Source organism: Mandrillus leucophaeus, unplaced genomic scaffold, assembly GCF_000951045.1.
Source record: "Mandrillus leucophaeus isolate KB7577 unplaced genomic scaffold, Mleu.le_1.0 Scaffold589, whole genome shotgun sequence".
In the NCBI taxonomy this organism is placed as follows: Eukaryota; Metazoa; Chordata; class Mammalia; order Primates; family Cercopithecidae; genus Mandrillus; species Mandrillus leucophaeus.
In genome coordinates, this window is record NW_012106352.1 from 1646119 (window position 1) to 1655808 (window position 9690).

Below are 9690 nucleotides of genomic sequence, written 5' to 3' on the forward strand. Positions count from 1 at the left end.
AACTGAGCATGCTATAAAGGAGATATATTTTTAATATCCATAGAAGTGCAAATCTTTGCTGGGTAGCATTGTGGGAATGTTTTTCCATGTGTCATGACCACATTTGTTTTACATTTTAGTCCATTACCATAATAATAACTCTCCATTTGCAGCTTATGAATTTGAAAATAAATTGCCTTCCCTAGGAAATAGAAGGAGAAAATACGATTAAATGGCCATAATTGTTATTGCTTTAATAGTCACCTGTATATTACAAAATCTGAATAGAAAAATTCAACTAAAAGAACTGAAATGCTTAATTCATTATTGAGTATGCTTTCTTGGTGGGATAATATTTTTACAGAAAATATTTTTCTATTCCATTAAACTGTATTTAACAAGAACATGAATATACTGAGGTAGGATTAAATATATAGCAGAGAAAATCAAATGCCAAAAATTATACCAGCTCTGGAACTAAAAGTACACAAAGAAGGGAGTAATGACATTGGGAACAGGGGCTGGATGTGGCATTGATTGCTCTCTGATACACATCGGTGCAAAAAACAGTCCAGTATGTTTAGAATGTCTTCCTTTCCTCTAAAGGCTTGGCTAATTCCCCTTCTACCTATTCCTCAAGGCACAACTATTCTGTGAAGCTTTCCTCATGTTCTCTCAGACAGTACTTCTATTATTTTGCATCTATCTCATTTTGCTACAATAACTTATAGGTCTATACTTTATATTAACTGATGAGCTACTCAAAGTCAGGGACATCGTCTTATCCATCCTTATGTTCCCCAGTGCCTGGTATATTGCCTGCTCCATGGAATATGCTCAATAAATATTGAAGTTACAAAGCCCAACCATGGTTCTAATGATTGGAAGTAACTCAACCATCATAAAGTTTCTGACCTTATTCTGAATTATGTATTTGGCTGGTTATAAGAAAACACTATATAATAAATTTTAAATTCCTTGGAAATGTGGATCATATCATATTCAGCATTAAATTGCTATTATTAATTTTTTAAGAAAAGAAAGGTCCTCCCTGTACTATATATAACTATAACATCTATAAAATATTATTAATACTATGAAAGAACTTTCTCTTTCCTGATTTTCTGAAACTCCTACCTCTCTATTTCAGTTGGTAAGTGAATTATATTCTCACATAATGCATATATATGAAGAAAGATATAAATATTCATTTTTCTTCTTTTTTTAGTATTTGAGAATTGTGTTTTTGGAAGCACCTACTATGTGCTGAGTATTTTGCATAAATTACTAGTTTTCACAACACTGCAAGGCAAGTATCATTTTGGAGGTTAAGAAATCCTGGCTAAGAGACATTAAATAATTTCAGAATCTGAAGTGTCAAAACACCTCTGAAAGAATTCAGTATTGAATTCAGCTGTGAGAATAACTGTTAATAAAAATACTAACAATTGGTATGGTAGAGATATCAACAAATTACAATAGAATGCTGCCTATCTCAGGGTTCTAGAGCTAACCTTATATTATGAGGAGGTATGAGGCATTGAGAGAGGGTTAGGCAAGGCAACCAGGGTTGGCATAGCCCACTCAAAGGTCTTGAAGCAAGAGCTATTTACCAACCTACAATATTTAGACCATATGTGTGTGTTCTGCTGAATATCAGTTATGGTTAAGAGAAAAAAAATAAGATGCAAATAACTTTTAAGTAATATAGAGGAAAAGAGATTTCTTTCCTCATCTAGCTTTCGTAGCTGAGGCACCAAGAAAAAAGGCAGATTAACAAGAGGAAAGCAGATACATTTGTTAAATATTAGTAATACGGTTTGGCTGTGTTTTCACCCAAGTCTCATCTTGAATTGTAGCTCCTATAATTCCCGCATGTTGTAGGGACGCAGTGGGAGATAATTGAATCCTGGGGGCAGTTTCCCCCTTGCTGTTCTCATGGTGGTAAATAAGTCTCATGAGATCTGATGGTTTTATCAGGGGCTTCCCCTTTTGCTTGGCTCTGATTCTGTCTTGCTTGTTGCTATGTAAGAGGTGCTTTTTGCCTTCTGCCATGATTGTGAGGCCTCCCCAGCCACGTGAAACTGAGTCCATTAAACCTCTTTTCTCTTTATAAATTACCCAGTCTTGAGTATGTCTTTATCAGCAGCATGAAAACAGACTAATACAATTAATTTTACATAAGACAGGAGCCTTCACAAATGAAGACCTAAAGAAATAAAAAAACTGTATATTTTTATATTAAGTTTGATGAAGAGTAAATGATCATATAGATGATAATTGGAGGACAAAAGATCATGTAATAAGCTGGGAGGAAATTGGTAAGGCCTATTCAGATTTCTCTTGGGGTCTTCAAGTCTTTGACAATAACAATGTTATTTTCCTCCAGATATAGGAAGGAAATCTATGGCATGAAGCTTGTCTTCAGAGAAAATTCAGAAAATTCCTTTAGGACCTGCCTCTGAGGAGAAAATGAGAGCAATTTTCTTGCTTCTGCTGTTTCCTCAAATGCCAAGGTGCCAAATTTTGGTATAGTGTGTCCTTAACTCCATCAGTAATTAGGCTACCCCCAACTTCTGAGTGGTAGTCATTTGAAAGCAGTCAATATCTAGATTTGCACATGTCTTTCAACAACTTTTATTCTCTAAGCTATCTTGGGGAAAAACCAAACAAAACAACACAAACATATTGTACCCAAAAAAGAACTCTTCAAATCAAAGGCTTAAAGAATAGTAAGAATCTGATAATTCAAAAATCCTGAGGACAACTATGGCAACATTTGACCCGACTTGATGTAAGAGATTGGTACTGTTTTTTTTTGTTTTGTTTTGTTTTGTTTTTTTAAGAAAAAGAAGAGAAGGTAATAAAGAATAAAAAATTGCTTCACATATTCAAACTTGTACACCTACACTGTTGTGCAAAATTTATTATCCCTATAGAACTCATAAATTTTAAGCTACTCACCATAAGAGAAAAAATAGCTTAGTCATGAGACAGTTGTTTGTCTTACATGTTTTTCACGGAATCAGGCAAATCTTTTTACTAGCACCTTTTCCATATTCTACTCCAAGATCTCTGGTTGGAAGTTAGAATCCTTATGATCTAGTTCATAGCTTTTTCATTAATAAACAGTATAATTGTCAGATGAACACTACCAATTTTAGCCTCAGTATCTTTCTTATCAATAATTCAAAGGAATGAATTAGACAATCTTGCGTGTTCTTTTTCTGGTAGAACATTTTCATTCTTTCGGATTTTTAAATTTTCCTCCTTTCATTCCAGGAAATTACATGTTCATTATTTGTGTTAGATATTCTTCCTAGTGCTACGAACTGAGAAACACTACAGGGATGCAGACAGAGTCGCAGGCTGAGAGTCACATGACCTAGGGTTGAGTTCAAATTTTACAGAACAACGAATGTGTAGATTGGAAAACTGTATTTCTAAATCAGCAATGTAGAAGAGCATATGCAATACTCAATGCCTGTATGTAGGAAATTTTAATAATATTCTTTATCATTGGCTAATAAGAGAAGGTATACTCTAATAACATAACTTCATTATTTATTCATTGCATGCTATCTAATGAGAGAGGGAAAATAAAGCTAAGGTTGCAGTCCAGTGTGATAATTCCCAGAAACATTTTATGCACGTAGTCTTCTGGGATTATATGGGGATGTCTAAGGCCTTTATAAACCAGGTATCAGAAGACAATGAATTTGAAAAGTTCCAACTGGAATGTTGTACAGAGCTTAGAAGATAAATAAAAGTTCGCTGGATAGGTAAGGAAGAAAATGGCATTCCGGGAGAATACCTACAAAAAACTGGAAGTATGAGACAATTCTAAGTTCAAGAGACATAAAACAATTTGATTATTTTGGATGGAAGAATCATGGGATGGTATAGCAGTATAACCGGAGATAAAGTTATATTACAAAGAAAATTCTAAGCCCTTTATATAGCCAAAGGTATTGGATTCTATCTCCATGATTATAAGATATTGAAAGATTTTAAGCAGGAAAGTAACCTTATCTGGTGTTTCAAAACAAGAACTACAAAAGAAGGAACCTGGTTATGTCTATGTCTGAAAAGTCTCCCCCTACTCGCCCCATTATTAGGTAAAAGGAATGTTTTATAGTTCTGTATTCAAAATTAAAAATTTTTTGAATGTTTTGAATACATGTGAAAACATTTTAATATATTCATATTTAGGAATAAGAAGAGTTATAGAAATCTCCCATGCAGAAGAATTCTTATGATCTAGTTCATAAGAATTCATAAGAAGAATTCTGCCTAATTTATGTAGATACTCTGCCCTCATGGAGATGGTATAGAACTCCCCATTTCTTAAACGTAGGCTACACATAGTAACTTCTTTTCAAAGAGTACAGTATGGAAAGGAGGGGAAGGAGAGAGTCACTTTACAGTGAAGAAATCTGACAAATGCTATCTCAACCAGGTAGTCTAGGTGATCATTAACAATGATAAGTCATTCAATAAACATATACCTTTGATATGATGTAATGAGAATGGTACTTTATCTCTGTGTGCTTCCTCTCCCAAAGCCACAACCCCATATCTAACTATGAAAAACAGCAAAAAATCCAAATTAGAGGACATTTGATGAAGTTTCTGACAGTCCTCCTTAAAACTGCTAAGGTCATCAAAAACAGATAAAGTCTGAGAAATTGGCACAGCCAACGGGAGCCTAAGGAGACATGACAACTAGTTATAATGTTACATTCTGGATGGGATCTTGGAACAGAAAAAGATCATTAGGTAAAATGAAGACAATATGAGTAAAACATAGACTTTAGTTAATATTAAAATATAGATATTAGTTCATTGGTTCTAACAAATGTACCATACTATTGTAAGATTTTAATAGTAGAGGAAACTGAGTCTGGGGTATATGTGAACTCTGTACTATCTTTGCAAATTCTGTAAGTCTAAGGCTATTCTAAACTTTTGTTTTGAAAAAGAGAGTTGCACTTGGACTTGCTTCACCAAAACTCTAAATGCCATTTAGTGATCCATTAATGGTTGAGAGAATAGAAATTATTATCAAGAAAAACAAAATTAGCATTATGAAATATGGCTGTAGAATATGGTATTAGAATGTGTCTTGTTTCCTGAAATAAATTTTTAAAATTTTAGATGCTCAGGGCTTTTCTCAGAGCATATACTTTGTGTGAAATGGGCACTAGACCAGGAGTCCCAGATCTTTCACTGTGTGGCCTTGAGAAAGCTTAGTTTATGGTTTATCTGTACTATAGGGATGAGAAATTCTCTGTCCATCTGAAAGTGATCTCATGTCAAAAAGTAGACCTTAGAAACACTATGCCTATTTACAGAGAGTGTTTGAGGCAAATAATTTGAAAACCTATGTAAGGAGTTTACAAATTGTAAAATGTCATGGAGATATAAGAGGAGACCTTCTAGATTTCAACGTCTGTCTCACAGACACCTTTACCAGTAGTTTGAAAATCCAACCCATAATTACCTTTCCAAATTGAATTCTGTATAGACTGTCAAAATATGTCTCTCATTTTCCCCATGCCAACTGCATACTTCAGAATTTATTAAACTGTCATAGAAAATAGTGTTACATTTAACTTAATTTCAAGGAGATCTTCTAGTCTGCCTAAAATTAGGCCCCTCTCCATCTAAGGTATTCCTATCTAATAGGTGCACCTTGGGCCTCACGTGTGCTCAGTATCAGTTGCTCAGGTTTGCTCCCCTTTCTCTCTGCTCCCTGATGACCCTCCTTCATGAAAATGAAACTCCAGTGTACACAGAAGGATTTCTTCTTCACTTATTCCAATGAAAGGATGCAAACCACCCCAAAGGACCAATGGTCAGGTTATAATATTAATAATTATTTTATTGAAAGTCTGACCATAACAGAAAAGAAGTGCAATGCAGGGAATAAGTTATAGCTCAGACCCAAGCCAGGACACAGCTTGACTTGCCTTCCCCACTCAGATTTTCTGCCTCACCCCTGACCTGCTTCCAGTGGCTGGGCCTAGTTTACCAGCTTTTTCTGAAAATGCCTTAGAAATCTCAATAGCTCAGAGTGAAAGTCAAACTAACTCCTGGATGCAGAAGGAAAAGGTGACTTTTCTTCATTTTAATCTGGAGCCTTCTTTATCAGCTTGTTAGGGCCATCATAATATAATATCACAGACCAGGTGGTCAAAACAACAGAAATGTATTTTCTCTCAGTTCTGGAGGCTGGAAGTCTGAGATCAATGGATTGGTTTCTTTTGAGGCCTCTCTTCTTGGTTTCCAGATGGCTTCCTCGCTGTGTCCCCACTGGTCATCCCCCATTCTGTTTTCTGTGTCCTAACGGCCTCATCTTAAGGGATACCAGTTATATTGGATTAGGGCCCATCCTAATGATGTAATTTAACTTTAATTACTTCTTAAAGGCTCGGTCTTCGTATACAGTCACATATATGTGGGGACATAATTCAGTATGTAACACCTTTCTTCTGAGTGTTCATTTTCTGTGACAGGATAGTTTTTACTAGGATGTCTGATAGTATTAATAGGAATAGCCATTCCCTTCAGAGTTGACCTTATCCTCATGTATATGAGTATGCTATAGCTCTGTAGTTTCAAATAAAAAAAAATAGTCACATGATAGTCAGACATAAGTATGTTATCCAAAACTTCCAGTCTTAACTGATAACACATTTTGCTATGAATTGCTTATTTTGGCTACACTACAACACATGAAGGCCTGTTTCTTTCTAGATTCTCAGTTTCAAAGTTTTGTAGCATCTCTGGTTCACCTCTTCAGCATTGCACTTATCATGTAATATTGTAAGTGTCTGTTTACTTGCGTGTTTTCTTAAGTAAACTGTGAATTCCTTTAGTGAGACTGTATTAGGCCATTCTTGCATTTATGTAAAGAACTACCAGAGATTTGGTAATTTATAAAGAAACGAGGTTTAATTGGCTCACAGTTCTGCAGGCTTTCTAGGAAACATGGCGCTGGCATCTGCTCAGCTTCAAGGGAAGCCTTGGGAAGCTTACAATCATGCAAAAGGCAAAAGGGGAGCAGGCACATCACATGGTGAAAGCAACAACGAGAGAGAGAGAGAGAAGAGGTGGCGAGGGAAGGTGCCACACACTTAAACAACCAGATCTCAGAAGAACTTCCTCACTCTCACAAGGACAGCACCACCAAGGGCATGCTGCTAAACTATTCACGAGAAATCTACCCTCATGATGCAGTCACCTCCCACCAGGCCCCACCTCCAATATTGGAGATTACATTTCAACATGAGATTTGGGCGGGGACAAATATCCAAACTATATCAGGAACTGTGCTTTATAGATTGCAGAGCACTTAATGCAGTATGCAACACACAATCGGTGCATAGTAGTGCTTAGTGGGGTCACAACACTGCGTTCACTTAATGCTTCATTCAGTAAGCACATATTGAACACCAACTCCTTACTAGGCAGCATAATAATGGAGGAGAAAAAGCAACTCATCATTTACCTGCCCTTATCTCTCATAATACTCAGTCCAACCACCCCAAGACAAGTTAATGGGTACTGTCTCCTTCTTTTGTATCTGTGTTTCCTCATGGCATTAGAATTGTCATAGGTATCAAAATTCAGTTTGAGTGACATAAAGGACAGAGCTATCAAATCAGAACAAGGAGATTAACTATCTGCTCTAGCTGGACCAAGAAATCTCTAAATTCTAGTCTCCACCTCCGCAGATTTAGGAGCTGGCCATCTCTTTTTGTGGCTTCCAGCTTGGACATTCTATGTTATATAGAAAAGGTTGACATTATTTTGAGATGAATTTCTTGAGCAATTTCATCTGTATCACCTGACTGAGGGTCTGAATACTAAACAGTAAACTATCTGTCTCTTATACACATCTAGATGTGTATAAGAGACAGTATCACCTGACTGAGGGTCTGAATGCTAAACACTAACCTATAGAGGGATTCTTACAATAGAATCCCTACCCCAGCAGGAGCCCACAGATTTTGTTATTCTTTTAATTGAAGATATTTCACAATTTTCATGCAGTCCTTTGTTTCACACCTGAGTGATTTAGAATAACTCTTTTCTGTGTTCCCAAAATAGGAACAAAAAGAGAAACAAACAAAAAAATCCTCCTCTGCTTGTCCTATTGAACAACCTGCTCCTATTATATACCAGAAAGAATCAAAGGCTATATTATTATTTAAGTTTCAGACATAAAGTTTATTATTGCAGTTTTGCATAAGATGTCTATAACTTTTAGGGTAGAGCAATCTAACCCAGACTCCAAGATCTTTCCTATCAGGTCTTCTGAGGTTGGCCTCGATACCCTCTTTCATATCACCAGGCCCAGGTGGTTTGAGATACTAGAAGGTTCTGGTCTGAGTTGGAAGAACATCTGCCTTGTATTACCCCAGCTTCAAAAGATGTCCGAGGGGTCAGATGTCAGAGAAAGAGCATGAGTTATGAGGCTTGTGTGACAAACCTATAACTCTAAGAACAGATAGCGAACTCATGATAATCATGTTCTGAAAGTATGAGACAAGATTTGTGGGAGATAAAAATATGACCAGCTTATGAAGTCTTAAAAAAATTAGGACACTGGCATTTTTTATCCTACCCCCAACTTATCCCCCATAGAGCAGGTCCATCCATAAAACTCTGTGATCCATAAGTCACTTGTTTTTTACATATAGCCCAGTGATTTTTTAAATAAATGGTTTGCCCTTTGGTTTGTAAATATTTTAAACTTACAGAAAGGGTGTAAAAAAAAAGTAGCACAAAAAGCACTCAATACCCTTTACCCAGGCTAAGCTATTGTCAACATGTTACTATATTTGATTTATAACTTCTGTATACTTTCTGGACACTTATAGATAAATTATACAATTTATGGACCTTTAAACCTAATGATATCAATATAGTTTTTGAAGAATAAGAAGATTCTCTTAAGTAATGACAAGACCGTTATTAACTTCTATAAAATTAATAATGATGACAATATTCTTATTTAATTTTACTTTCTATATTCCCTTTTTTTCAAATGGTCCAGGTTCAGCTTTGATAGTGTTTTTTCCCCATCAATACAATTTTCAGTCTTGAGTTGGATATTACATTTAGCTATCATGCCTCCTTACCTCTCTTTTAATACCTTTCTTTTAATAGAGGGGAGTATCTTTTAATAGAGGATACTCCCCTCTATTAAATAGAATGATCCCTATTTGTTATTTATCTAATGTTTTCTCATGATTAGATGCAAGTTATGTGATGTTTTGTCCTTCACAAGGTATCACATCTAGAGGCATATAATGTCTAAATTCTCCTTAGTCATATTAATTTTGATTACCTATTCAAGGTATTTTCCAGTTTCCCCCATTGTATGATTGCTAGTTTCTTCCTTTGCAACTAATAAATAGCTGGTGAGGACATTCTTTAGGATTATAAAAATACCCTGTTTATTATGAGAATTTTCACATAGATTTAGCATCCTTTGATGATTCTTGCTTGATACAGTTTTTTTTTTTCTCCCAATGATGGGTGTAAAATGGTGATTTTGAAATGCTAGCACTTTATCCATATACATTAGTTGGCACTCAGCTTTCTACTGTAAGCAAAAGTCTTCCCTTTTCTTTTATATATCTATCTTCTATCTTATTTTTGTATCTATCCAGTTAAATGGATTTGAACTTAAGTGCCCTC